A 26,161-nucleotide genomic window follows, 5' to 3' on the forward strand; every position below is an offset into this window, starting at 1 on the left:
GGTGCCACATCCATCCCGGGCACATGGCTCCTTCCTGTGGCCAATCCAGCAGACAAGTCCACGGCACTGTTTTTGTGTAGGTCCTGTAATTCCACCCACCACCCACCACAGTAAATGCTTGCTCAAGACTTTTTGGTCGGTTGGGTTTTTCTTTTTAACCAAGTAACATTTTCAAACCAGGTGACTTTTTCCACTTCAAATGTTAACAAGATAGCAGGGGAAAAAATGGTGAGAAAATTAATCAGCTTATCTCTCTCCATTAGTTTGATGCAGCGCTGCCTTTACTGTCTTACAAGGCAGCAGCACTTTTCCCTCACCGTAATGTTTCATTATCACCAAGAAATCACCTACTAAAATGCTTAGTATACACGTTCCTTCTTTTTTACCACTTTTCAACCAGCATTGCTGAATGCATTACAAAGAACTGTTTTCTTGGCTTTTACCAAGTTTCTTCACCTTTTAGACAATATCCCTCCAACTTTTAAAAGCCACAAGATCCAGAGCAGCTCAGACAGGAACACAGAGCAGATGAATCCCATAAAGCCCCTCCAGGCTAACACACAGGGAGCAGGCACGCATGGTTTAGGACTAAAATTTGTAACTTTTGAAGTCTATCGTGTTTGTCAATGGTCAGCCACAAACTAAATGAAGAGTAAAGCACCTGGGAGATTGCCACATCACCTCCTCAGTCCATTGGAGCACCAGCAAACTTCTGACACAAAACAAAGGCAATCTTGGTCCCCCCTCAGGCACAGTAATGACTGAAGTTATCACTTCTGGCCCAGTTCATCTTCCTGTTCAAGCAGGAACCACATGCCGGTCAGTCCCATCAGGTGAGATCACCTCGTGTTTGCCAAGGTATGTTATGGGGAAGGAAAGCTTCCCTACAAGAGAGGAAAAGGCACAGTCCTGGACTCTGGGCTGCTGCTAGGGGCATGGAGACCACTTCAAGAAAGGGTCAGGCCTCAGCTCGGACACAGCAAGAATGTGAAAGAGAGCCACTTTATATGCAGAGTGACTTCTAGAAGGGAGAAATGAAGGGGGTTGTTCTGACATCACTTTCTTAAGCATAGACACTTGTTGTATTCCTCCCTTTCAGAAGCGCACCCTTCTCTGGAGATGGGGCTTGCCTGGATGGGAGATGGGGACAGGGCTGGACCACACACGTTGGGCACCGTGGAAATTCAGTTTTACCTTTCCCCTTCATTCCTGCTGTTCTTTTCCAAAAGAAAAGAAGACAAAAACCAAACAAGGGCAAGAAAACCCGACTGGAGGTGTCGCACTGCTCACAGGAGAAGAGATGAGCCGCGGCACCCAGGTGTGGCGGGGCAAGGAGAGAGGCTTGCCACCAACCCAACCGCCCCCTCTGATCCCAATGCCAACACGTGAGCAGGCAGTTAGCCCAGATACAGATCCCGTGCCATTCACCTCCTCTTTCCCCTGGGAAACATGAGATGGGGGGACACAAATGTGTCACCGCAGAAGCGGTGGCACTTGGGCAGCGCCATGCTACAAGGGAGAGGTTACGCAGCACTGTGGGAAAGCCAAACTCAAGCTCAGCGTGCCCCGCTCCCCAGGGGATGGGTCATTTCACAAAGCCAGGATCTGCTCCAGAGCATCACCTGCTGCCAACGTGCAGCCTGAGCTGCTGGCCACCAGCTCCACAGGGGTCTCTGAGCGGCCAAGAGGCTCATGACTGCTCGCAATGTCACGCTGTCCACCCGGGATGGTGGCGCTGAAATCTACTCCTGTTTTCCATGAGCTAAACAAAACGGCTTAAATGTTAGCCAGCGCTGCCAACCCTTGTGATGGGTAAATGCTTTCGGGATCAGGGGCACATCTTTATTTAAATGGCATCTGTATGGCAGGTGGAACATCAGCTTCAGCACCCCATTCATTTGTGTCAGCCCCTCGTGCTACCAGGTGCAAGCACGGCCCGGCACTCACCCAGCCCGCTCGGACGAAAGGATGAGGTGCCAAATGGGGCACAGAAGGCAAGCACGCCAGCCCCTCTATTAAAACCAGAATCATCCAGCTTTTTATAGAAAACATCTGATCTCCTAAGAACGCTGCGTTAGCAGAAAATGAATTGCAAAAATTCCAGGTTGTCACGGGCCTGCCGTGTGGCCTGCGATCTGCCCGCCCAGGTAGCAAAGCCAAAACACAGCAGCTCGCAGCGAAGATGCCCAATGCAGATCATCTTACTTCAGGAGGAACGGAGCATTTTTCCTCGCTGTTTTAGTTTACTCCTTCCAAAATAGCCTGAACGAAGTCAAAAAAAAGGCACGTTCATTTTGGAATGAAGTTGTAGGCATATGAGGTGCTCGCAGAAGAGCTATGGCAGAACAACTTGTTCCTCAATAGCTATTCTGATCCACGGCTCAGCAACAGATCCAGAAATCCTCTCTGTAAACGAGATGTTGATCTGACAAACCAGTTAAAGTGGTGGGTAGAGGCTTAAAACCTCTACAGAACCGTAAGCTCTCACCGACAATCCCCTTGAACCAAGGGCACGCTGACCCCATAAAAATCAAACAACATTCGTCTCTTTTCTAGAGCCCTGCTTTCCAACCTCGAGTGTAAGAAATCATCAGTCCAGCCCCAAAGCTGATAAGACTGGCTTAAAAATTAACACACTAAGAATTAGTATGCTTAAAGTTTCCCCCCCATTGGCACTCTGTATGGAGAGCACTTTTCCAAAGCGCAAGAAACTTAAGGTTCTTTCAAAGGAAAGATTAGATATTCAAAGTAATTACAGATTTAATGGAACAGGGGTTGTAAAAGACATCATATGTGGCAGAGCTTACAACAAGATCACAATCAATAAAAATCACTGAACATCTTGAACATCAAAGCTAAGATACTGAACATGTCAGACTAAACCTCCATTCTGTTGTTGCTATTGTTTGTGATTTCAATATCCTAAATCAAAAAGTACTTCAGAAGAATGACCTTTATCCTCCCTGGTTTCACACTGACTGAAACACCTAAAAAGACCTTTTGAAGAGAGACAATTTCCTGAAATATAATGTTACTGTTTCCCTTTTTCTTTTTTTTCCCTTCAAAACTTTGTTCTGTGTTGTGAGCAGTACTTAACGGAGTCATTTTCTGTGCTCTCTCGTCCACTTTCACGCTCTTGGTGCCAACCATGCTCAGGTCCCCAGGTAGACTGGGAAAAATTTTTAGAAAGTGACGTTTAAATAAACCAGTGACATTTTTCCAAAAGGTTTCACAGGTTTAGGGTTTTATTCAAGAGACTGTATTTACAAAGCATAAATTAAGGATCCGGTTTAAATCTCTACCTCATTTCCAGCCCCCCTACATAAAACATGCACTTATTTCCTTTTCGACAACGTGGACCTGCAGATGATGGCCAATTCACGCCACATCCATAGAGGCATATACGAGCTAAACACTCCCATATATGCTACGCATATAGCTATGACTGGCATGAGGCTTGTTCAGCCCCGAGGAGGGTTACTACAGCATTATCTGTGCTCAGAGCGGTTTAGTGTTACTGGGCTGAAAGGAAACAGAGAGACATCCTGTTTATAGGCTGTAGAGCCCCAATGGATAAACAAGCGTACCTCAGTTAAAACTAGAGTGGAAAAAGAGAGAGAGTAAGAGACTCAGCATGCACCCAGATAACGCCGTACCGGCTAAGCTACATGCCTGAAAGCGAAACGCGCGGCTGCAGGGCTGCTCCCGCGGCCCCACGTGCTGCGGGGCTGCAGAATGTACAGAATGTGCCGGCAGCCCCGCCGCCCCGGCCCCTGCTCGTCTTTCACCCCAATGCCGGGCTGCTTCCTGACACCCGGTGACACGACACCCCAGCTATTTTTCCACCACCACCCCCCTCCGCCCTCCCAGCGACGCCCACGCTCCCGAAGCTTTCTATGCATTTTGTTTTTCATCCGGCGCCAGCGCCCGGCGGGGCTGCACCGTGGATGCCCGGGGTTTTTGCGAGGTCGGGAGCGGGAAGGGCGTCGTGCAAGGTCAGGGGCTCGCCGCAGCCATGCCTTGCTGCTAGCGGGATGGGGAAGTCGAGGGCCTTCCCTCGGCATCTGCGGCTGGCCACCGGCAGAGGTTGTCCCTCTGCAGTCGGAGGGAGGTGCCGGGCTTAACGATGTTTGGGTTATTTGCAGACAGGGCCAGAATTCTGGGAAGGATGCACGAAACAGGACATCTACAGAGAAAACCCACAAGCATCCCTCTGCTCGTGACCTTAGTGATGGACTGACAAAGTGATAGAGAACATCGAGGTCCCAGAGCCCTGCAGAGCGGACCCATGGGGCTCGTGCTCCTCCTGTGAGCCTAAACGCACAACACTCACCTGTTCATGGGTTGGCCCTGAAGGGAAGCAGAAATCCTCAGGCTGTTTGACACCTCCGCTGGCAGCGATGCCGTACAAATGGCAACTCACCAGGCCACCTCCTTGTAGCTGCAGACTGCTTCCAGCAAACCTTCCCCCAGCAACACTGCAGTTCTGCACGGAGCAGGCAGACGAGCATGCCTGGCCAGCGCTGCCAACCCCCTGCCAAGCCATGGGCAAACCAGACAGGGAACATGGCCCACCCGCCAAGCTCAAGAGGCAGGAACCAAACCCCAGACAATTAGCAAGTCCCACAGAGACTCTTCCTACCTGGTCTATAGTCACAGGAAGACCTGACCACTTCTAACCCCACTTTCCACACATCCACCCTTGCTGCTCCACTGATCAGTTCTGCCCTCACCAGTGTAGGCGGGAGATGAAGGTATTACGAATTCCCCAGACCCACATCCAAAGCCTCCATCCTCAGCAGCCAACACAGAAGGGAAAGTTTTGGTTCCCAACCTTTTCCTTACAGGACAAGCACCCCAGCCCCAGCACGCAGAACAGGATTTTAACAGAGTGCTGACACCTTGCATGGTAGCCTGAAACAAGAGACCTGGGTCAGGCATGACTCCTCACAGCTCTGTTGTCTTTTATTTTTCATTGCCTTGCTTTATTTACTGGAAGTCTCTGCAATGGAGGTACAAACCCCAACATGTTCTCTGGCCCTGACAGTCTGAAAGACTCCACCCAGAGCGGGTCCAAAGCCTGAGCAATGGAGAATTACTCCTGCGTGTACGAGCAGAGCTCTCTGGCAATGCCAGCATTTGCTCTCTGAGTGTTTCCACCACAACATGCCTGGCACAGCCCTGCCAGTGCTTCACGACTGCCACACAAAAACAGGACTTGTCCCCTCTGACGGGTGCTGGAGATGAAGCAGCACCGCCAGGTCCTCGGACGATGAGCTGAGGTCCAGAGAAGCACAAAGCTGCTCCCAAAAGCAAGTCCCGAGCATGCCATTTCTCATTTGTTTCCTACCCTGCCGTGTCTCGTGCAGCCGAGACGGGTCTGACTCACGCTGGGTTTCCAGTGCCTGACACAACAGGTCTGCGGACTCGCCTTGAAATAAAACAACAGCGAGTGTGAGGTGACCGTGTCTTGGCCGGGGAGCCCAGCCAGGCAGGACCCTAATTCTCAGAGGCACGACTCCAAGGTAAATAATTGTTAATGAACTCGCTCATTAACTCCGTGTACTCCTGAAACATTTATTTTGCCTCCCTTCCAGCCGGGAAGAAAGTTCATTGAGAATGAAAGCTAGAGACTTGCAAGGAGGAGTGACAGATGCTGCCTGACTGGATGTGTGAAAAAACTGACAGGCAGAAGTAATGCACCTCACATGTCTCATGGCTGCAGCGAAGCAATAAATAATCTAATAGAGTACTGAGGCTCGTAGTAATAACGCTGTGCTCTCTTTTCAGAAGCCACTCCCCACGCCGGATGACATCTGTCATGGTATAGATGTTCCTGGAACAGGGAGATATTTTTAAATCTCTCAATGTGGCACAAAACTGTGAGTGTATCAGCCAAAATACCAGCCACCAAAGCATTTATATATAGCCTTGCACATACCGTATATAGCTGGGAACACAGACAGATACGTGGTATCTCGCAGCATTACAAACAGACATTCTTCTGCCGGTCTCCAAGCACTTGACAAGAAACTTCCCGGGCTGCAAGCTCTACCCGTGTCACCTTGCCTTGTGCATCCCTCTCCGTCAGCTCTTGCTCCTCGAGTGCTGTAAGTGCTGTGTCTCGGTTCTTAAGGATCACCAAAAGGCTGTCCTTCCTAACGGATCTGTCAGGCTCTTCTTGCACCTCCTCGTGTTGACCCTCTGCTGTAGGGCACTGAAGTCCCAGTGATGGTTTCCCCATGCCCTGAGTACCTCTCCACACACACCTTCCAAACCAGAACCCAGGGGCCCCCAGACTTCCCTCACCTTGCTGAGATAAGCCCTGAGAAGGGATTAGAAGATCCTCAAGGTAGTCCAGTTCCCTTTGGGCACACCTCCCTCCAACGTGCACAAGTTCTAGGTATGGTTCCTACGAGAGGTACAAGCAAGGTGTAATCAAAACTAGCAATAGCTCCCCACGGAGCACCTGTAATCGCTTCTCAGGAACTCCACCAGCACCAAAGTTATTGCAGGGGGAAAAGGAGAAAAAAGTGGCTTGAGACACTGCGATATATTTTCTCATAAGCATCAAACATGCATCAGCATTTCAACAGAGCCACAGCCTTCACAGTGGGGCTGCTGTTCAAGTTCTTGATACAGTTATCTGCCTAATAATAACCCCAAAGAGCTCTCCTTGCCTGGCTGCATGCCAGACCACATGCAGCCTCTGCACTTTTTTTTTTATTATTGTTATTATTCTTTTTTAAATTTTGTCAGACGTGGAAATGTTGACTCTGAGAAATTCAGACTCTCCCGTGCTGCTGACTGGCTGAGGCTTCTGTTTTGTTGTTGAAGAAACCGTGACGGGGGGCTGGGGAAGGGAGACAGGGGAAAACTTGTGTGTTTTGCTTTCGTGAGTGCTTTATTTTCTCCTCTGTCAGGAAACAGTGAGAAAGGATCTGACCCAGTTGCCATCAGCTGCGTTGGAAGTGATTTTATCAGCTCCACCTGCTTAACGTGGGTTTTGTTCAAGACTGCAAGGACAATGATTTGGAGACAAATAAGCACCGACTTGGGCATTCTCGAGGGACAATGAAATACACTCGTGCAGGAGACAAGCAACCCACAACAGTGGGACAGTCTCGAGGCTTGGGGAGGAAGGAAATGGGGGGAGGGCTGAACACCTCCTCGCATGTTTGTCCGGGGAAAAGAGATATTACAAGGAAAGCTCAGCTTGTTCAAACATTTTGGAGTTTGCTCCACATTAATTTCAGCCGTCGGAAGCAACAAAAGAACTGCTCCAAGAGATACAGCAGCAACATCTCAGGAGGAACATCATGTCCATGTCAAGCTTTCAAAGTCTTATAAACTGCAAAGCGTTCAACACAGCTCCTTTACATGCAGTGAAAAACAGCCTTGACAGACCAGACTGTAAGGTACCTCGCTGCTATTACACCTGCTATGGACCTGGCCCTGCATCACCACGCTCTGGTATAGCGTAGCCTCAGCAAAGCAAGTCCTGCAGACCATTCCTTACGGATGCTCTACTTGGGAAAAAAAAAAAAAAAAAAACCTTGCAGCATCAAAATAATATAAGCCTCCATTGAGCAGGTGGACAATGATACAGGGTGAAGAGACCACTGCTGAAGGAAACACAAAGACACTTGGTGTTTAAAAAAAAGATAAAAGAAAGAAGGCAAAAGCATGCCTTTTCATGTTCCAGCATAAGAAGAAAGCCCCCAGCCACTGCTATATCTAACCGTTAGGGTGATGGTAGCTTTAAAAACAGCAAACTAACTGTACATAAACATGAACAGCATCACGTCCACAGCAGGCTGGTGGTTCGACACCCGTATCACCAGCAAGACCCTGTGAATTTGTCATGTACGGGTCATACCCACAAAGATTTTGTCACCGTCTGTTCTGTCTCCACCACTTAGCCTGCTCCCCAAAGGCTTTACTACGACAACTTCATGGGCTTTCAGCAGTAAGGCTCACGGACAGCAGCCCGCACGCAGGCTGAATGGAAGAAAAGCCCTTCAGCGTGGGGACAGGCAGGGACAGGTCCGTTCTGCACCTTGTCCCTTTGGGATTTGAGGAAACCATGACATCTGGTATCTTGTCTGAAGCCCTGAGAAGTGCCAGGCTGCTGCACTTGCCCTTCTCAACTGCTGTATTTACTTAAGCACATGTACTTACCCATGTGCAGCCATACATACACACACTCCATGAGGTCAAACAACACCCCCCCAAAACAAACAGCAGGCATTGACCCAAATGGTTCAATGTACAAAAATTCACCACTTTTGCCCTTACACCATCGCCGTCCATAGAAGAGGAGCAAACCATGACGCAAGGACACCAATGCCCCTTCAGCAAGCCCTGATCTAAAACCCAGACGCCTTTTGGCTGCATGGCTGGCCATACATCAGCCAACGTGCACCCATCCACCACCACTACACGTGGTGAAGCAGCCTCTGCTGCACCTCACAGAGAGGGAAGGGTGGGAGAGGGGAGTCAGTTTTGACAATGAAAATGTAATGGAACATTTTGCATCGATCTATTGTGGGATGAGTCATTTTTAGAATGACTCGCCTCCTCTTCCCCACCCCCAAATTATGGACTACAAGAAACGAGCCCAGCTAATGGGCAATTTCAGATGTTTTAAACTCAAGTTTTTCTCATGCTGGAGCAACATACCATGACAGTACACGGAGCTCCAGAGGAGATGCCCTTTTATTGGCTACAGCTTTTATTGGCTACGAAGAAGTTGGAGAAGAAATAAGAAACCAGAAGGAAGATCTGGAAAGCATCAGCAGAGGAACGAGACCCCCCCAAAACACACACACACACACACACAAAACAAATGTAGATCAGATATTTCTCATACGCACACACAAAGTATGCAAGCAGGAGGAGGACTAGATCTGGGAGGAAAGTTGAAGTTATTATTGCTGCTTCAGGAGAACTCAAGGGGCTTTCCAGTCCATGGACACTGGCTACAGCGTAAATGCCAAAAATGAAGGGCAATTATTTTCGAAAGCAGAGAAGAAATCAGAGAAAGGGAAGTAAGACTGGTGACAGTAAATTCTTCCCTGACTCCTTCAATCCTTGGGACTGGAACAAAACCCAGACAGAACCTGTGGAAGTCCCAAGCTCTTTTTCGAGAACTGGAAGCAGGACACCCAGGAACCAGCTGACCAGTGAGTTTTTGCCATCTCAGTTCTGTGGAAGTCAGTGCACAAAGGTTACTGCTCTTTTACTGGGGAGTGGGTAAGACACAACAAAAACATCAATCCCACCCACATCCTCTCAGATGTCACTGAAGTGCAGCCTCACTTGAAAACCTACTCATGATACATATACCCATATTAAATATATATATATATATATATATATGTAATCTCTGACTTGGTTTCTAAGTCTTTGGAGAGCTACCTTTGATGGCATTAAGCAGAAGGTGGCAATTTACTTATGCACATGCCTAAGCCTTTTGCAATGGCGCATGCGCAGGATGGCATGGCATGTAAGTGCTCAGCACCCCACCAGATGTACGAGGCATTCGAGCCCAGCCAAGAGATCTCCCAGCCCTGGCATTCAGACAGGACCACCACTCTCCATTCAGAGAAGAAACTGGTGCTTCATGCACTGGGAGATGACTAATCCCAGTAGCTGAGTTACAGCATAGCTTCTAACACACAAAAAAAAGAGATGTTAAGGTCATCTCAACTCTCATCTACAGCATCCCACAATATCCCCTCCCACAGCGGCCTTGTTGCTCTTTTTTCCTCCTACTACTTTTCTTATTTTCTACCCTCCCACTTCAACCTTCTTTCCTTTCAGGTCTTTTCATCTCCTTCCGTAGCAGTTTACCCTCCTCTGTCTATCCACTCCTCTGGCACCTTAAACACCCTTCTCACCACCCACGACTCCCACCTGAGAAGCCCTTTTCTTCTAGGAATCCACTTTACCTGGATTTCTACCTCCAGCAATCACCCATGCCCTCCCTAACCAGGCCCTCGAGTGCATATTTGTCCGTCTTGGATTGCACTCTTTCGGACAAGGACTGTCTTCTTCCCCACTTGTAAAACACGACACACATTTACGGAGCGGGTAAATGATAAACACGCGATCTCGGCATTCCAGGGTAGCTCAGTGTCAGCTCCCTCCACCAAGCTCCCTCGGTGTTTGCCTTCCCTCTACAGCAAACTAATCTACCCTTAAGACTTTTTCTTCCTTATCTCTCAGCTACAAGGCTATTACTTAAATCTATCAGCATTCTTCAAAAACAGTTGAGAAAGGGAGGAGGGCAAACAAAGGGCCTTCAGCAGCACTGCTCACCCATGAGCTCACACCACGAGCCACACAGAGGCTTGGGGGAGCACCGCAGACGCTAGCAAGGGGAGAGCACGGTCACAAACACCTTACCAGGATTATTCCACCTCACGTGTCCCATTTCTATTCAGCTGTCAGTCGGTTGCTGGACCAGCAGACACACAGATATTTGCTGGAGGAGTACCTAGCACACCTGCATTGACTTTTACCAGTCAAGAGTTTCTGCTTTTGGGAGAGGGCTGGGGAGGGGATAAATGGACTGCTGAAATGGAAAAGTGGGACAAGGAAAAGAAAGTTATGAAGAGAGGATTACGCAAAACACACAAGGCACAAATTGGTGACTAAGAGGCCCGTGGTCCATGAAAAAGACAGTGGAGGCAAAACCCTGCTCCGCGTCAGCGCTGAGCTGATGCCCTGCAGCAGCTGGCTGTTTGGCAACACTGCCCATGCGTGACGGGGGATTTGTATTGTGGGCGTAGCACTTCTCAAGAATCAGCATGGTAAGATGCTCATTCAATAAATAAATTTAAAAAAAAAAAAAAGAGGGCAAGAGTACTGGCTAGACAGTTCACAGAGTTGATGCTATCAGCTGGTCCTTATCTCAGGAGAACGTGAGCTGTCTGGGGTTTCCTAATGCCCCAAGTCGCTGCCCTCTGGCCCTTCTGCCCTCCTCCACCACGCGGACTTCGCCCCTGCCTCCCACCGCACACCAGCCCCTCGCCCACACGAGGTCATCGCCGCCACAGCCTCGAAATGTCGATCTTGATACCCTCCCGGGTTTAAGAATTTCTCACTCACCCACTCTGAGCGTGCTCAAGAGCCACGTCCCCCTCTGTCCCTACAGCTTGAACAGCCTCTATGAGATTATCTGATACAGCTTTCTTGCAATCGTATCTCTGCAGATGGTTAGCTGACAATCAACGAAGAACCGTGGATAGCATCTGTGTCAGGATGTGTAAAGGATAACACTATTATCCTTTTAGAAACCTCACCCAGACCCTTATGAAAAATTACAATTTCTGTTACTGGTTTTGTTTGAACTCACTAGCTACCCTCAGAATAGGCAGCAAAGGGGAACACGTTCAAGTAAATAACTTGGACGGGGAGCATCAAAATCCCCCTGCGATTAAAGGAGACAGCCACTGCAGGCGAGTCGGCAACGAGAAAGGTACGAGTAAAATTAAAAACAGGAGCACTGCTGAAGACGAAGCAATCACCTAGAAAACAGCAGAGCATCTTGTAGGAACAATCAAATCGACAAGCAGCCCTCCCTCTGCTCCGAAGGCTCTTGTCCGTGTGGCAGCCTTTCACAAGATAGAGATTGAAGAGCTGGTGGTTAACGCTGCCCCTGGAGACTTGCCCAGGAGTTTTGACGTGGCTCAGGGCCCTGTGCATAAAAGGGCAGCAGTGGCTACACTCCTTGTGAACTCCTGCTGGCCAAGCTGTCTGGCAGGTATAGCTAAAAAGGCCATTTTTGGAAAATATTGCTTCTTTTATAGCTTATCTCAGTGCAGACAGCTGCCTCGCTTCACCAGAAATAGAAGAATTTAACAGCCATGTTTGCAGGGACAGATTTTAAAGGTTCCATCTTCTAAGAAACAACCTACACATCCAGAAACAGAAGGCCAGATTTGTTTTTACAATGGAACCCCCTTCCATATGCTAGCTGTGCCCACGGATTTGCAAAAACCCTGCTCTGAAAACGGGATGTTCATTCAGCAACAGGCGACAAGCAACTTGCCTTTGCCTTCCCATAGAGTCTGCTCCCACCGAAACCAGTGGCAAAACAGCACATGGCTAATTGCATTTTGCTGAAAATCACTGGCATTTTATAAGCAAAACAGTAGTGAAGGAGAGCATTAAACATTGGAAAAACAAGCCTAAGAGGTTCAGTGAAAATACCCCACAGCTACAGCTGATCAGCACCTCTCTGTTGTTCCTTTTCGGATCCCAAAAGGCTGTTATGATTTGTTCTGGGTGATAAAGACAGACACGGGCGGTGTTCCCGGGTCAGCCCTGGCTGCAGCAAAGGCACTTCCCCTGCCCTGGCACTGGGACTACGCTGGGGAGGACCCCGAGGAGCAGGGACCTCCCCAAGCATGGCTGCAAACGCCCCATGAGCCCAGAGGAGCCCCTGCAGCCATTCTGCCTCCAACACGGTTGTGAGCGCAATAGGAATAATGTTATTTTCCTGCCTGTTAGAAATAGCAAGCCTGACAAGCTTCTTTAGATCAAAAGTGCTGGATTCCCAGGATTCCCATCAATTTAACACTGGAAGAGCTGATGCTAACGAAGTAAACAGCTCTGAACCTAACAAGAGCTTGCAAAATTTCAGTGGTATCACCTTTTACCAGCAACAGTTGGACCAGTTGTCTGCAGGATCTTTTTTTTTTTTTCCTAAAAGTGAATGAAGGGGTACTAAAGACAGGGGCCTGCTGCGAAATGACCGAAATTCCCATGCAAACAACCCATTAGCAGCGCTCAAATGCAATTTAAATTACTAGTTGTTAAAGTGCTCCTCAATTTCATGGTAAGTTTCCAAGGAAAATTACATGCTATGTACTATTTAATTGATTGTTTTCTACTTCTTAACATCCATTTATTCCCTCCTCCTGTCTTTTCCTTAATTTCAAGAGATGATAATGACTTTTCAGGGAGAAAGGGGGAACAGCTGACAGAGCTGACGAGGGATTTACCTGAAGAACAAGCATGTAGGAGGGAAGTGGCTGCCAAAACGGACAGCTTCTCTGGGACTCCTCCGTGCAATATTTTCACAGTAGGGGTGTGAGACAGCACAGCACAAGAACTCCTTTCCTCCTCAATGCAGGCAGCTAGGCTCCCGAAACCTGATGTTTCTTTAAAATGCAGTCACCCCCATATCAAGCAAAAAGCAACTGGGAAGACTTCCACACTGTTAACTGATGCTGCTAAAGGAGCAAGAGCAACTTGTTTATTCCTCCTGGGCATGCGAGTCCTTGAACTGACATGCTCACTAGAGGCAAACAAGTTCTTCTCATCTGAGAGATCTTACCCCAAATGCAAATACCTAGTTCACAGGAGCAAATTTCCCTCAGAGTTGACTGAAGAATTAGGCTGAGAGTAAGACCTCCTGCTGCTTGCAACAGCTGTTACACAAGAATGTGCATTACAAAGCTAATAAGCACAGACATTTCTTAAAAGACTGCACTCTGCTCAGATACTAAGACGTAGCAGTGGCACAATTAGGTGAAGTGCCATCTGGAAACTCCAGAAGCAACGATACATGTTGGGATCCTGTCACACACTAGCAACATAGATCAACTTTATGAAATACTCGGTATGACTTGGTTTACCTTTGAGCAACTGAAGCAGAAATATTTCACGCTCAGAAAAGTATGACTTTATTAGAGTAAGTGTGTTTAATAGCACTATTCAGCATGAGGTTGTAAAACACCTGCCTGTCTGCAGGAGCTGAACATGAACAGTCACACGGAGTCAGGAGATTTGCACTTTTCCCAAATTTGCCACACGGTGCCTCAGTTTCTGCACCCGCACCCACCAGGATAACGCAGCTTTCCCCAGCCCGCAGACATGATGTAGTGTTTCAGAGCTCTGAAACCTCTGCCTACAGAAATGCAAAGCATCAGACACAAAGAGCCATCCAGGCTTGTGATCTTGCCTCTCCTTCCTCCCTTCCATGCCCACACGTTGCCCCCATGCTATCTGGGGCAGCTTCTGGGGCACGCACACTTAGTGCCTGCCAAGCCCCCTTACAGCCCCCAGGTCACACAGTGACAGTGTCACCACCCTGCCACGTCCCGCACGGTGCCAGCCCAGCGAGCTATGCCGTGACCATTTGGTGCAACGGCCGGGATGAAGGATGGGCTGGGAACCAATCCTCCTTACATGGGAGCTAAAGCGAATCTTCTGCATCTAATGCATCATTAAAAGTGACCGAGAGGCTTAAGAAACAGGCATGGAGCTCTCTGAACATGCTCAAGGTCCATGGAAGCCACTGAAGGCTTCTCAGGCTCAAGTGTTTACAGAGTGCCAGGCTGCAGGAGAAAAATCTTCAGCCGTGTATTAGTTTACGGGTCAGCCCTTAATGGCTCCATTCCTGGAACAGAAGAAAATCCTTTGTGTGGCATCCGCTGCAGATCCTGGTTAGCATCAGCGATCACCGGATCTGTCCAGGCTCTGGAGACACACCAGAGAAGAGCCCTGGCAGTTTGCGGCCCCAGCCTTGGGCTTCCTCCAGGCAGGGGCTCTGCCTGGGGGGGCTCAGCCTTCAGGTCCATCCAGCGGAGACGTGTCAGGGAGAAGGATCGGCACATGGAGGTTTATCAGCCCCAGAGTGCTTCCCCAGGCGTGCCCGATGTCTGCCCGAGGCCTCCGGAGGAAACGCCTCCGCTCTGGCGCTGCCTCCAGGCCTGGGGACCCAGTTGGGCCTCGGCACCGCTGGTCCTGGTCTTCCAGCAAGCATGGAAGGGAGGAGACTGCGAGGGGAACAGAACATCGTCATTTCCAGCCCTGTCCCCAAAGACCAAGCTGGGCTACAAGCGGCTGGCGAAGCCTGGAGGCGCCACATCTAAGCACCATTGAAGCAGGGGCTGCTCGAGGCACGGTGCAGGAGGCGGCACGGCCCGGGGCCGCGCGTGCACACGCAGAGGCAAAGCGCAGAGCACGAGGAGCAACACAGACCCGGACTCACCGCCCTCCACGGCTCTGCACCACCGCACACGACAAAGGCAGGTGGCTCCTCGAGCAAGTCACTGTGCTGAGGCTTCGCATGCTGCAGCAGCTCCATGCGCCTCCCCGCACCCCGTTTTCCAAGCCGTCACCTACGCTGTCTGCTCAGGCTGTGAACTCCTCGGGACAGCGGTTCTTTCCCAGCACAGCAGGGCCCTGAGCCCCAAAGCGGCACTTAATCCAAGTAGCTTGTTGAAACAACGTGGATTAAAATGCAACTGAAATCTGCGAACTCGAAACCCGACCTGCCTGCAGGAACACACCGCTGCAGTCCCTTCGCTGCCTGCTGGGGTACAACGCTTTTCTGCTCACATCCTATCCTTGCGCAAACTATGTCAAGCATTTTTGTCTTCCCCCGAATAACCACGTCAGTTTTGCACCTAAAAGGCCTGATGCAAATCCGTATCTCTAAGAAAACCAAACCTCACATTGAATATTAATCCCCATTTAAAAGGGCAAAAGAAAATCAAGCAAGACCTCTCCTAGAAAGTTACATCCTAAGTTTAAAACAAGGAGAGTACGATAACAAGTTTGAATCAGCCTAAAAATACCATTTAGCAAAGCAGATGCACGCATCACTAACCAGTGGTACGAGCCGTACACCGTTTTTCACCAACATCCCTTCCCAAGTAAAAGGACAAAGTGCAGTGCTTTCTATCTGAGGCGCAGGACTCGCTGCTACGCAACCCCCAGAGCCAGCACTAAAAGCACTCTATACGTGTTACATGCTCCAAATGACAAGAGGAATGCGGGATAGTGGATCTCCAGTCCAGATTCCTGGGCATGGCTTTAGTTGCCATGAATAAAACAGGAAGCAAAACATGTTTCAGGTTCCCCCCCGCTCCCCTGACTTTCTCGATGAACTGCAGTTTCCTTTCAGGAAGGAGAAAGGAAAAGGGGAGAAAAAGAGAGGCAGCCAGCTGCAGTATCAGACAGATAAAAAACCATCACGCTAAGGAAAAATAAAGAATAACAGGAAAAACCACACACTGAACCTTCATACAGTTAAAGCTGTTAAACTTCTGCAGTTCCCTAACAAAACGGTTAAATATTAACGTTGGAGATAAATATATCCGTGTGTTACACAGCCTTTTTAACACACACACTTGCTTAGGAGACAGAAATCTTTCTTAAGCTATACTTTACTTGCTGACCACATGCATATAACCATACCCATTTAACCCTGCAGTGCTTTGCTGCCTTGGTGCATCAGCCAGAAACTACAAGGAAGAGCCTGACTGAATGGGAGCTGGCTTAAATTATCTTTGTACCTAGGCCTGAAGAAACATTTTGCCTTTGAGACCAATCTATTAAGCTAAATTTCCGAGCTCGAGAAAGTTTCATCGGGTCCTTTTCTGTTGACTGGCGATCCACATGCCTGCCTCCACCAGCAGCCACGCACACACTTTGATGCAATCCATCTGACTAAACAAAACAGAAAATCCCAAGTTGCTTGCTAAAGCAGCAATGATGCACTTACCAGCATCCAGGCAAGCTCCTTCGCTAATACGCTTCCCTTTCGAGCAGATCAAATTTGGAACAAGGTCCAGGAGCAAAAGAGAACTGAAAACTGACCACAAGAAGCTTCCAAAACAAGAAGGACAAAAAAAAAAAAAAACAAAAAAAACCTTACTACAGGAATTCAAATCCTGCTTCCACCAGACCCTGAGTCACCTCCCCCTCCCTTGCAATAGATCAGAGCAATGGGTAAACATTTCCAAATATGGAGATCAAAACTCCAGAGGATGTCAAAAAAAATCACCCTTCTCTCCCTGCCTTTGGCACGGGGATGACTTGCCCCTCTCCAGCCTGAATTCCAGGCACCGAGCACATCACCGTGGCCGACCCACGCGCAGCCTCAACTCGGGGCCACGCGGCGCCGGCACGGTCCTGACCCATGCTTGGGCAGCTCTCGGCTCACTGCGAGACACCGGGCATTTCCGTCCCCTCCCGGGGATGCCCGGGGAGATGCAACAAGGCAGCTCCAGGAGCCATCGCCCCGCATCCACAATTGCTGCTGCAAAGCTCCCTCTCGTCCCTCGACTCACCGGCAGGAGACCTCCCAAAGCTGTTTTTTTGAGTACTATTTGAAGGCAAATAAGTGAAATCGGGCTGTGCGTATAGTGACACTAACTCAGCACCAGATAAGGTGAGACCCAGCAGTCAGAGCCACCTGGCAAGCAGGGCACAGGGCACAAGCAGGACTGCGCATGGCCTCAGGCTCCCGCTCCGCTCCAGCTGCTCACCTGGGGCAGGGAAAAGCTCCCTGAACCTGACTCATCCAGTCAGCTCCTTGCGAGAAGCGTGCATGTGATTCTGCTTCATCAGAGGACAAACAGCTCTGCAGAGAGGAACACACCCTGCACAAGCAGAGAGCTCCCCGCAGGGAAAAGGAGCCCCAGGACAGCAGCATCCCTCGATCCCAACGCCGTTCCTCCAGCCTGTAACCAAAAGGCTCCCTGCTCCAACAAACAAGCCCTCCAGGCTCCCTGGGCAAGCAGCACGATGAGAAAAGGCTCACTGCCACCTGGGCAGGTTCCCTGCAGGGGCGTGTGACACGGGGATGCTGTGGCAGATGGCTAGAGGGGAGCACCGAGTGTCCCCACTCAAAGTTCAACGTCCAGCCCGTGCAGCAAGCCCGGGAGGCAGCACGGGTACGCTTACAGAGCAAAACCTGGCTACAAAGAGGGGTGATTTACCCACAGCACCTCTCCCACAGGGCAGCAGGGACCTCTCCCAGCCACCCGCATCTCCCCCCTGCCACGACAGCCGCCCTGCAGATGACCGGGAGGCGAATATGCAGGCTGAAACCCTCCCAGCCCCTCTGCCCCGGCAGCCTGCTGGTGGCTGCAGCCATCGGCCACGCTGAGCACGCAGCATCTGAGGAATGTGCAAATCAGGACGTTTTCAAGGGGAACAGGCTGCCCAGGCAGCACTGCCAGAGTGATTCCCCAGCACCACCCACAAGATGCTATTGAATTTATAGGGAAGGAATTCCAGAGCTGACTCTGCCCATGTATGGCCAAAATAAGCAGTAAAAAAAAAAAAAAAAAAAAGTGACATTAGAGTACATCTGGCTCTCACTGATACCGAAGCACAGGCTTCAGGAGAAGCCAAACCGCTGCAGTGACAGAGGCTGCACAATTACCTCCGGTAGCCAGGCAGGGATCAGGGGCCCATGACAGCCTGAGTTCAGTCCCTGATATCACGGGTGACAGAAAACATCTAAACCTTTGCTTCTGAAGAAAACAAAGCTTTGTGTCTTTCAGATTAAGAACATTTAACTTTGTGACCCATCACTACTGCTACAAAAAATAAACCTAACAAGGCAGCACCAGCACATACCCATTACATGTTAGCTATAAAGACAGCTTTAAACAGCCAACAGCTCCAGTGGCACTAAGTGCTACACCAGAGCAACATCTTCCCAAAATGCAGGCTGGGACTAGCTCTCTGTGGGCAGCCAATCAATTATTCTTTAAAAAAATAAAAATAAAAACCCCTGAGACCTTCCCCAGAGCTGCGTGCCCCAGCCAACAGCTAGGCCATCAGGAACATCCTCTGTGCTCAGAAACTACAATAACCAGAGAAGAAGATGCTCCAAAACCATGGCAAGACAAGTTGCCAAAGTGCCTGGGAAGGCTCTGCAAACTCTGATTCCGTTTTTCAGTCTTCCACAGAAGACAATTCCCAGGGCACTGTCTGTGCGAGGACACGCAGCAGGATGAAACGGGGATAAGGTAAGGAAGGGAACAAAGCCACGGAGGAGGAGTGACTGGGACAGCAGAAATCCTGCCCCAGGAACGCACCAGCCCTCGCAGCTCCGGGCTCCAGCAGCATTAAGAGATCAAGGTTCTCCCTAGCAGCTAAATGCCACTACCTCGCTTGCCCTGCCAGCAGGGAAATATTAGCTGCGTCAGCTCGAGAGGCAACGGGCTTACCGAGCCGGAGAGGAATGCAGGCGGCAGTGGCACATACTGGGGACAGGGAAACGAAACCCCAGGGAAGGCAGGCTGTTAACGCTGCCTTTGCGCAGGGGTCAGGCAGGGTATATTTTACGGCTCCTGGGTTTGAAACCTGGCTTCGTGACCTTAGGGGGACTCCCATGCCAGAAATGAATATAGCTGTTAGAGGGGCTGGGAGCGCAGGGGCCCGAGCACACGAGGACAAGCCGGTTCCCGGTCCTGGCAGGCAGCCCAGCACGGCCTTTCAATACCCACCGGGCTGGGAGGGAGCGCTGATGTGCTCTGGGGACAGCCCCAGGGACGGGGCACGCCCAGCACACCCAGCACACCAGCCACCCAGCATCCAGGAGCAAGCACACCCGTCCCCCTCAAGCAGCACTCGCTGACTGCACTCCCACCACCTGGAGTTACGACGTCCTTTTGGGGTCCCAGCTGAGATGGCATCGTGTCTTCTCCTGCCGCTGTGCTTAAACAGCGGTACTTAAGTATAAATCGAGGTTCAGTGCTCCTGTTTTAGAGCACCTACCACTCCAAATGACAGAGGACAGAAAGCAGAGGGATGGACAGATCCATGTCCCAGCACAGCTGAACCAGCAGCTCCCTACCACACTGTGCCACGAGTCCCTCTCCTTGCCGCAGTCCTAATCCTGGAAAGTAAAAGCTCCGGGGCCTGGGAATAAAATCCAACCCGAGCCTCCTGCACAGCAGTACAGATCATTATCAGTTGGCCACTGGGTCAGGCGTGACTAATTTCATTTGAACAGCATTACACAAGCAGGACACTCAGAGCTTTTGATTCACAAAAATGTCTGAAGAGGTGGAGAGCACAACTTGCACGACAGACGTAACGTGGGGACTGCTGCAGCATCACGGGGAGACAGAGCACAGAGAATGCTGTAATGCAGACAGCCAGGACCAGGGGTGTTCATACACACATGCACAACTACATAAACCTACGCTCCCTCCCACACCACGCACAAAAGCGAGCTTAGGACTTGCAAGCTGAAGTCCTGTACAGCCAAAAGTTAACACAAACGCTTGTGACAGTTCCACTTTACGGGCAAAGGCAAAAATTGTGTGCAAAGGAATAAATATAGAAAGCAAGGCAGGCAAAGCAGGTGCTGGCTTGTAAAACCTTGGCCAGAAAGGCTTCCCAGGAGGTTGGATCTGGTAGCTTTGCAACAGCTCCACAGAGAGACAGAAGAGACAGAAAAAGAGAAGAGAACATGAATGCATATGCATTCTTTTATTGCCATATATAGTATATACAGACGTTTGGTATACACACCCCCGAGCTCTCACATGCCGCTGTATAGTATATACTATATATGCACTGCACATCTTTGTTTGCCCGGATTTGTACGCTGTATGTACATGTATATATGCATTTCTTACGCACGCGTTTGTCAGCGCCCCCCACATCACCTACAAACGCACGCTGTCACACAGTGCTCCACGCGACAGAGCGTACCCACAGCCCCAGTGCTGCAGTCTGGGATGACTTCTAAATACTCACAGCTTCTTGCTGGTGCTGAGCCCTTCCCCTCCAAGGTCTCTTTGTGCAAGCAGCACAAGGGAATTACCACTTCATCTCCTGTTTCCCGGTTATCACAACCCCCCTCCACACTCAATTAGGAGAAGCCTTTTTTTTTTTTTGTCCCCTAAAAGAGAGGCATGGAGAAGGTGCTACTGCTCGAAAAGCTGCAATTCCTTCCAGTCCCCTCGTGTCTGTGAGAAGTGTTTACGTACCGGCTCTCGCACTGCACAGCTTTGCTGGTGGGATGAAGTCAGAGCACGGCTTTTGGAGACACACAGGGTGCTGCTGGAGTCACGACTTTGGGTTTCTTTCCCAGCCCTGCGAAGAGAAAGAACTTCCATGTGATGCACGCTGGATGGGCTTCCCAACAGCTCTTCTCCAAAACTTGCAGCTTAACCCACACAACTTCTGGAAAACGGAGCATTTTCCTCCCCAGCTTTCGTAGACAGAAGCCTCCATGCTTCTGGACTGCTTTACAGCAGCTGCTCTACGCACCCTGTGAAAGCGAGCATTATGACCCCAAATCACCAAGCTTTAAGGTGTCACACTAGGAATACAACAAAATATGACGATTTGTAAAGATACGGATGTGAGGGGGACATAAAACGAGGCACAAAATGCGAGGACAGGTGAATCTGTCCCTAGTCACTGTGGCTTGGGGCATGACAAGGGAGCTAGGAGGCATCATTTCAACCGGTTTTGAAGCTTACGGGATTTTCTGTTTTGACCAAGCTGACGCTGTTTTTCCCTGTGCAGAAGATGCAGGCAGACCAGAGGGGCCTGCCCGTTATCGGCCAGGCCACACAACCGGCATCCTGCGCATGTCAAGTGTCACGCCAGGACACGCTGCCGGGCGCATCCCGTGGAGATGCACAGCATCTGCATTTTGCACTCCTTCCTGCCTCCCGCCCGGCATCCCATCCCAGCCACAGCCCCGACACCCCCACGTCCCTCTCTCTGCTCGCGACAAGCACAGGCTCGCCTCGTCACCACCACAACACAAAAAGCTATTGCTGTTTGCTGCCGTAACGATGGAAACGCTCGGTTCAGGCTTGCGTCTGTTTTACCTGCTCTGCTCAAGGATGCATGTGAGCCCACAAATCTATAACCAACGGATGGCAAAACACCAGATGTGGCTCACAGCCCAGGTCTCCCTGGCCTGTCACCCGGTGGGATGGCGTCCTGCCCCTGCCACCACCCCCTTGTCACCGCACGTCATGCCTACATGCGGCCAGGAGGGATACGCGACCCTCGCCTCTCCATCATCATAAGAGCACGTTGGGGTCTACCCTAGCCCCATCAGCACCTTCCCAGCTCCATCCCACAGATGCTTTGCTGGTGCCCAGCCCTGAATGATTCCGCACAGGACCCAGGTGTGGGCAGAGCAGGTATTCAAGCCCCCAGGACCCTCAGTGCTGCCTTCAGGCGCAGCGAGGGCAAATTCAGCCGGCGATCGCAACGGTGTCTCCCACTCACCACAGGCTGGGGATGAAGATGAGTTACTGCAAGGTTTTATTGCTGCTGAACTCAGCCAAAGAGCAATTTCTCTTCATCCATCAAGGAGGAGACAAGTACAAGCAAATATTATGGTTCTGCATGTTTACTTTTCATTTTAAAATGATGTAGAGTTATACACAATTTAGGTCCTTCCCACAGGCTCCTGGCAAAATGCCCTTCGGTCTTATCTACAGAGGCAGAAGACAACAACATTCCCCTCTGGTTCCTGCCCTGTTTCAATTCAATTCACAACAGCACCTCCGGGAGCTCCAGGTAAGACAATATTCTTGGGACCCAACCTGTGTTTAAAAGACCTTGGCTCAGGCTTGTCTTTCATCAGGTTTAACTCACGAGATGTTTATAAGACCGTTTATGGGACTCTGGCAGCCTCAGCTAACTGAAATGCATCTGCCTGGCTTTCCTCTCCGCGCTGGCTGTCCCTGTCAGCTTGTAACTGGGTCCCGCAAGGCGAGCAGGACCCATGGGTGCCATCCCCGGGGCAGGCAGCAACCAGCTGGTGCCCAGGCTCCCACCCCTCCTGACCACCAGGGCAGGGAGAACCTGGCCAGCCACAGCAGTACCCACCTGAGCTGGTCCGCCAAACTCCTCCGTTTGTGACCCCAAACAAGGCCTGGGCAGAACGGAGTCATTTAGCCCCGCTGCTTTAGCAGGAGGCTACAAAAGTCGGTCCGGGCTTGAGAGTGCAGAGGGACCCAGGAGGGGGATGCAGAGGACGAACCCACGGTGCCGGCAGAGCTGCCCAACTGTTGCATCACAAGCCACGAAGCCATGAGGTCACCACCCAACCAGAGATCTCCGAGACGTGATCTCAACAAGCATTTCTTGGTGGAGAACATTTCTCAAGACTCGAGGACCCCGTGCCCCAAGCTCCTCTCCCCAGATCCCTCATCTCAGTGCCTTGTACACAGCAAGGAGCACCACAGCTTGGCAGCAAACCCTCTCCCTGTCTGGCCTCATCTCTCCCGAGTTCGTGCCCACCTGTGTCCCAGGCGAGCTGATGGGGACCAACGGGACAGATCCCTGCCCCAGAAAAGGGTCTGCCCCTCTCCATGTCACAGCTCCGCAAGCCTCCTCTCTGCCATGCTCATTCCCCTTTTGGCTTAGGTAGGGAAAGATGAACAAGCACACCGTACGGACGTACCCACGTTATTGCCATCGATTCCAGCACAAGTCTTTGCTCCGCTGGAGTGCTCAGGGAAATACGTCCACAGCCCAGCCCCAAGGAGCCCCCTCTGGGTTTCACACAACTTCCCCCAACAACCTCAGTGGGAAATGTTCAGGTGCTTTTCCAGCTCGCTGCGACAGATGCTCAGCAGCCAGCATGCGGCTAATTCTGATTTTAATCTTGCACCGAGAAAGCCCGGATTGCTATCGTGGCCGTGCATGAGGTAACAGCAGGGAAGTCTCTCTGGTAACACAGCCTCACACCCCCCAGCTCCCCCCTGGCAGGGCTCAGCACACCGCTCGTGCCTTCGGATCACAGCTGCAGCCACCGGGACTTCGAGGCGGTCCACACGTACGTGCGCGCATGTGCATCTTCGTTCTTGTGCTTAGTGCAGTGCAAACCACTTATTTTAACGCACCCTGAAGCATTTCAACGAGCAATTTATCATTTAAAAGTAATTTAAAGCAAAAAGCTGAACAGCGGGGACCAGCCATCCCATTCAAAGCACCGAGCAGTCTCGGAACAAAGCACTGGAACCAGAATTTACTGAGAGCGACGTCTTTCACAACAGATTGTTTTCTTCATTTGTTTTTTTCCAACTAGTTAAGTTTAAGGTACAGCTCGAAAAAAGCTGAGAAGGTGATCAGAAGTTATAAAAACCATCCCAGGCGGAAAGGAAAATTAGGTGACAGGTTGAGATCTAACTCTCAAATCCTGAAAGACACGACGAGCAGAAGCGGCCTGCTCACCCTGCCTGATAACGCCGATGCCGTATTATCGACAGCGAGAATCAACAACTCACGATAAGAAAAGCCATTAATTTAAAACACTAGTATGTAAAGCAACATTTCCTGTTTGCTGATTTAAATCACAACGAAAAGCAGTAGCCTACAATGCCTGAATTTAAATGTTGATTCTCCAGTATGTTTTGAGTTTTCTTTTATTCTTCATATTTTTTTCAGAAACGGACAGCTTGAAACCTCTGCAAGAAAGCTGTTTCAGAGAAATAAAGTCAGCATTTTCAGAAGAAAAGGCATTTCTAGCATAACATTACAGTGGTCACTTGATAATTGAAGTAACAAGAATCACCAATCCCTTTAAGAGAAAATCTTAGCCGTTAAAATAATTTCTTTAAGTGCTAATTACATTTCTCATCCAGCAGCCTGGCTGAACAGCATATGTTTTTCCTGACTGGTTGAAACTTGCATTCACCTTTAAATCTGGTTTACACTTGAAAGTCTTACAAATACCCAGAGCTCCATTCTTCTTATTTTTTTCTCCTTAAATCAATACGGCTGTACTTGCAGAAGCCCCAGTGTGAACACCAGTTAAACTGGGATAAAGCAGCCTCGCACCGGGAAGCTCTCATTCCCACCCCAACGAGGAACACATGTCTCAGCCTGACTGCTACAAGGAAAATTGTAGTTTTAGCTGTTCCAGTCGCCAGTTTTCAAGCGCCAACAAGTTCTCAGGGAGTCAGCCATCAGCACGGGCTGACAACGGTCCGCTCATGTATGACTGGCAGGTGCATGTACAGGTCCCCAGCTGACAACCCCATTCAATCTGACCTTTTCATTTTAAGTGAAAAACACTTAAAAGCCTGCACCGTTTTGACATATGTATTTTTATGCCTTTCCCACACCATGCCAATATTTGTTTTCTGCTGGCCAAAGTCCTCAATTCAGAAATCTCGAGCTATTTCCTCTGCTACAAGCAGCCCTGATCCTCAGCACTTCTGACCATCACTGACTGGTACATCTGAGCTCCCCACGCACTGTACACTTAAGAAAATCAGACCCCTTCTATGCAAACTTGAGATTAGAGTCCCACCCTGACTTCAAATTCAGCTTATATGCATGGGCAGCTCTACATTTGAGCACAGCTGCTCCGAGCCACGGACCTATCTTGCTATACCAGGACACTAACGCCTGCAGGATCCCTACCAGCTTTCTAATTTTATTTGTTTCTGTGCTTCTCAGGCTTCATTTATTAAACTGTTCCAATTCAGAAGAACACTGCTGAAGTTATCTAATACAAAGATCATGCTAAATAACAAAAGCAGGAGATGCATTTCCTCCGTGCTGCGGCTCTCCGGCGCTGCCAGCAGCAGCACCTGCTCAGAAAGTCATCGATACAAGCAGCACCAACCAGCACGCCGGGCTGCTGCTTTTTTTTTGGAGGCCAGATCCCGTGCTGGTGTAAAGCAGCAAGCACGCTACGTGAATGAAGACTTTCAACCCGCAAGGAAGCGCACACCCCTTGTTCATTGTCCTCAGCGCTGAGCTGTTCTCAAATCCACCACAACCCCGCGCATCAAAATTGGCCGTGACGGGACTTAGCGCTTCCAAAGTCCTGGTCCAACCCTGGCACCAGCTGCAGCCCGGACCTGCAGCATCGGCTGCGATGGGTGAAGATAGCTTGGATGAAAGAGCCAACTCACCAGCAGCCTCGGCACGCTGCAGGGCAGCAGAGCTTGGCCTTCAGTCACCACCCCACAGGAGTCCCCGTTTCCTAGATCAGTGGCACACCTGGCTTCGGGGCCAGGTGACTCACTTTTATCTTTGCTGTCACACTTGATTTTCAGGTTTGTCCTTGGGTTCATAAAATGAGATTAAAAACAAGCAGAAAAAAAGGAGCAGAGGTGGAAGGGGAAGAGGCCGAGACTGCTCCAGCGTGCTCCTTCAGGCCTGGCAGCGTTGGTGGGGTGGGATCCAGCCTCTCCAGGTAGCGACTGCTGTATTAAAACACATGAAAAATTATTTGGGGCGCAACATATTTAAGCAGTAGCCAAGGAATCTGAGACAGCCCTACCTGCAGCACCCAGGAGCCACCCCACCGGCTCTCAGCTGCAGCAACTGGACAGCAGTGGAGGAACAACCCAGCTCCAGCAGCAGCCATGTCACATCCCTCGTCCTTTAACTGCACAAAGCG

At 50.1% G+C, this 26,161-nt stretch overlaps 1 protein-coding gene across 17 annotated transcripts in view; it reads right to left on the reverse strand.

Annotated features, from left to right (window-relative positions):
- The window catches only part of LOC121074997 (LIM domain containing preferred translocation partner in lipoma), a 336,312-nt gene that overhangs the window by 292,697 nt on the left and 17,454 nt on the right, over positions 1 to 26,161 (reverse strand). For 8 of the 17 annotated variants that reach the window (XM_040567731.1, XM_040567729.1, XM_040567721.1 and 5 more), the window contains one exon: positions 20,760 to 20,865. The exons of 4 other annotated variants lie outside the window; for them this stretch is intronic. The gene's annotated coding sequence lies outside the window, so the exon portion shown is untranslated. Of the gene's footprint in view, positions 1 to 16,525; positions 16,636 to 17,291; positions 18,019 to 20,759; positions 20,866 to 22,629; positions 22,837 to 26,161 lie in introns of those variants that run through there. 5 more of the 17 variants (XM_040567720.1, XM_040567723.1, XM_040567732.1 and 2 more) reach the window with 5 other exon arrangements.

This window comes from Cygnus olor, chromosome 9 (genome assembly GCF_009769625.2).
Source record: "Cygnus olor isolate bCygOlo1 chromosome 9, bCygOlo1.pri.v2, whole genome shotgun sequence".
Taxonomy (NCBI): Eukaryota; Metazoa; Chordata; class Aves; order Anseriformes; family Anatidae; genus Cygnus; species Cygnus olor.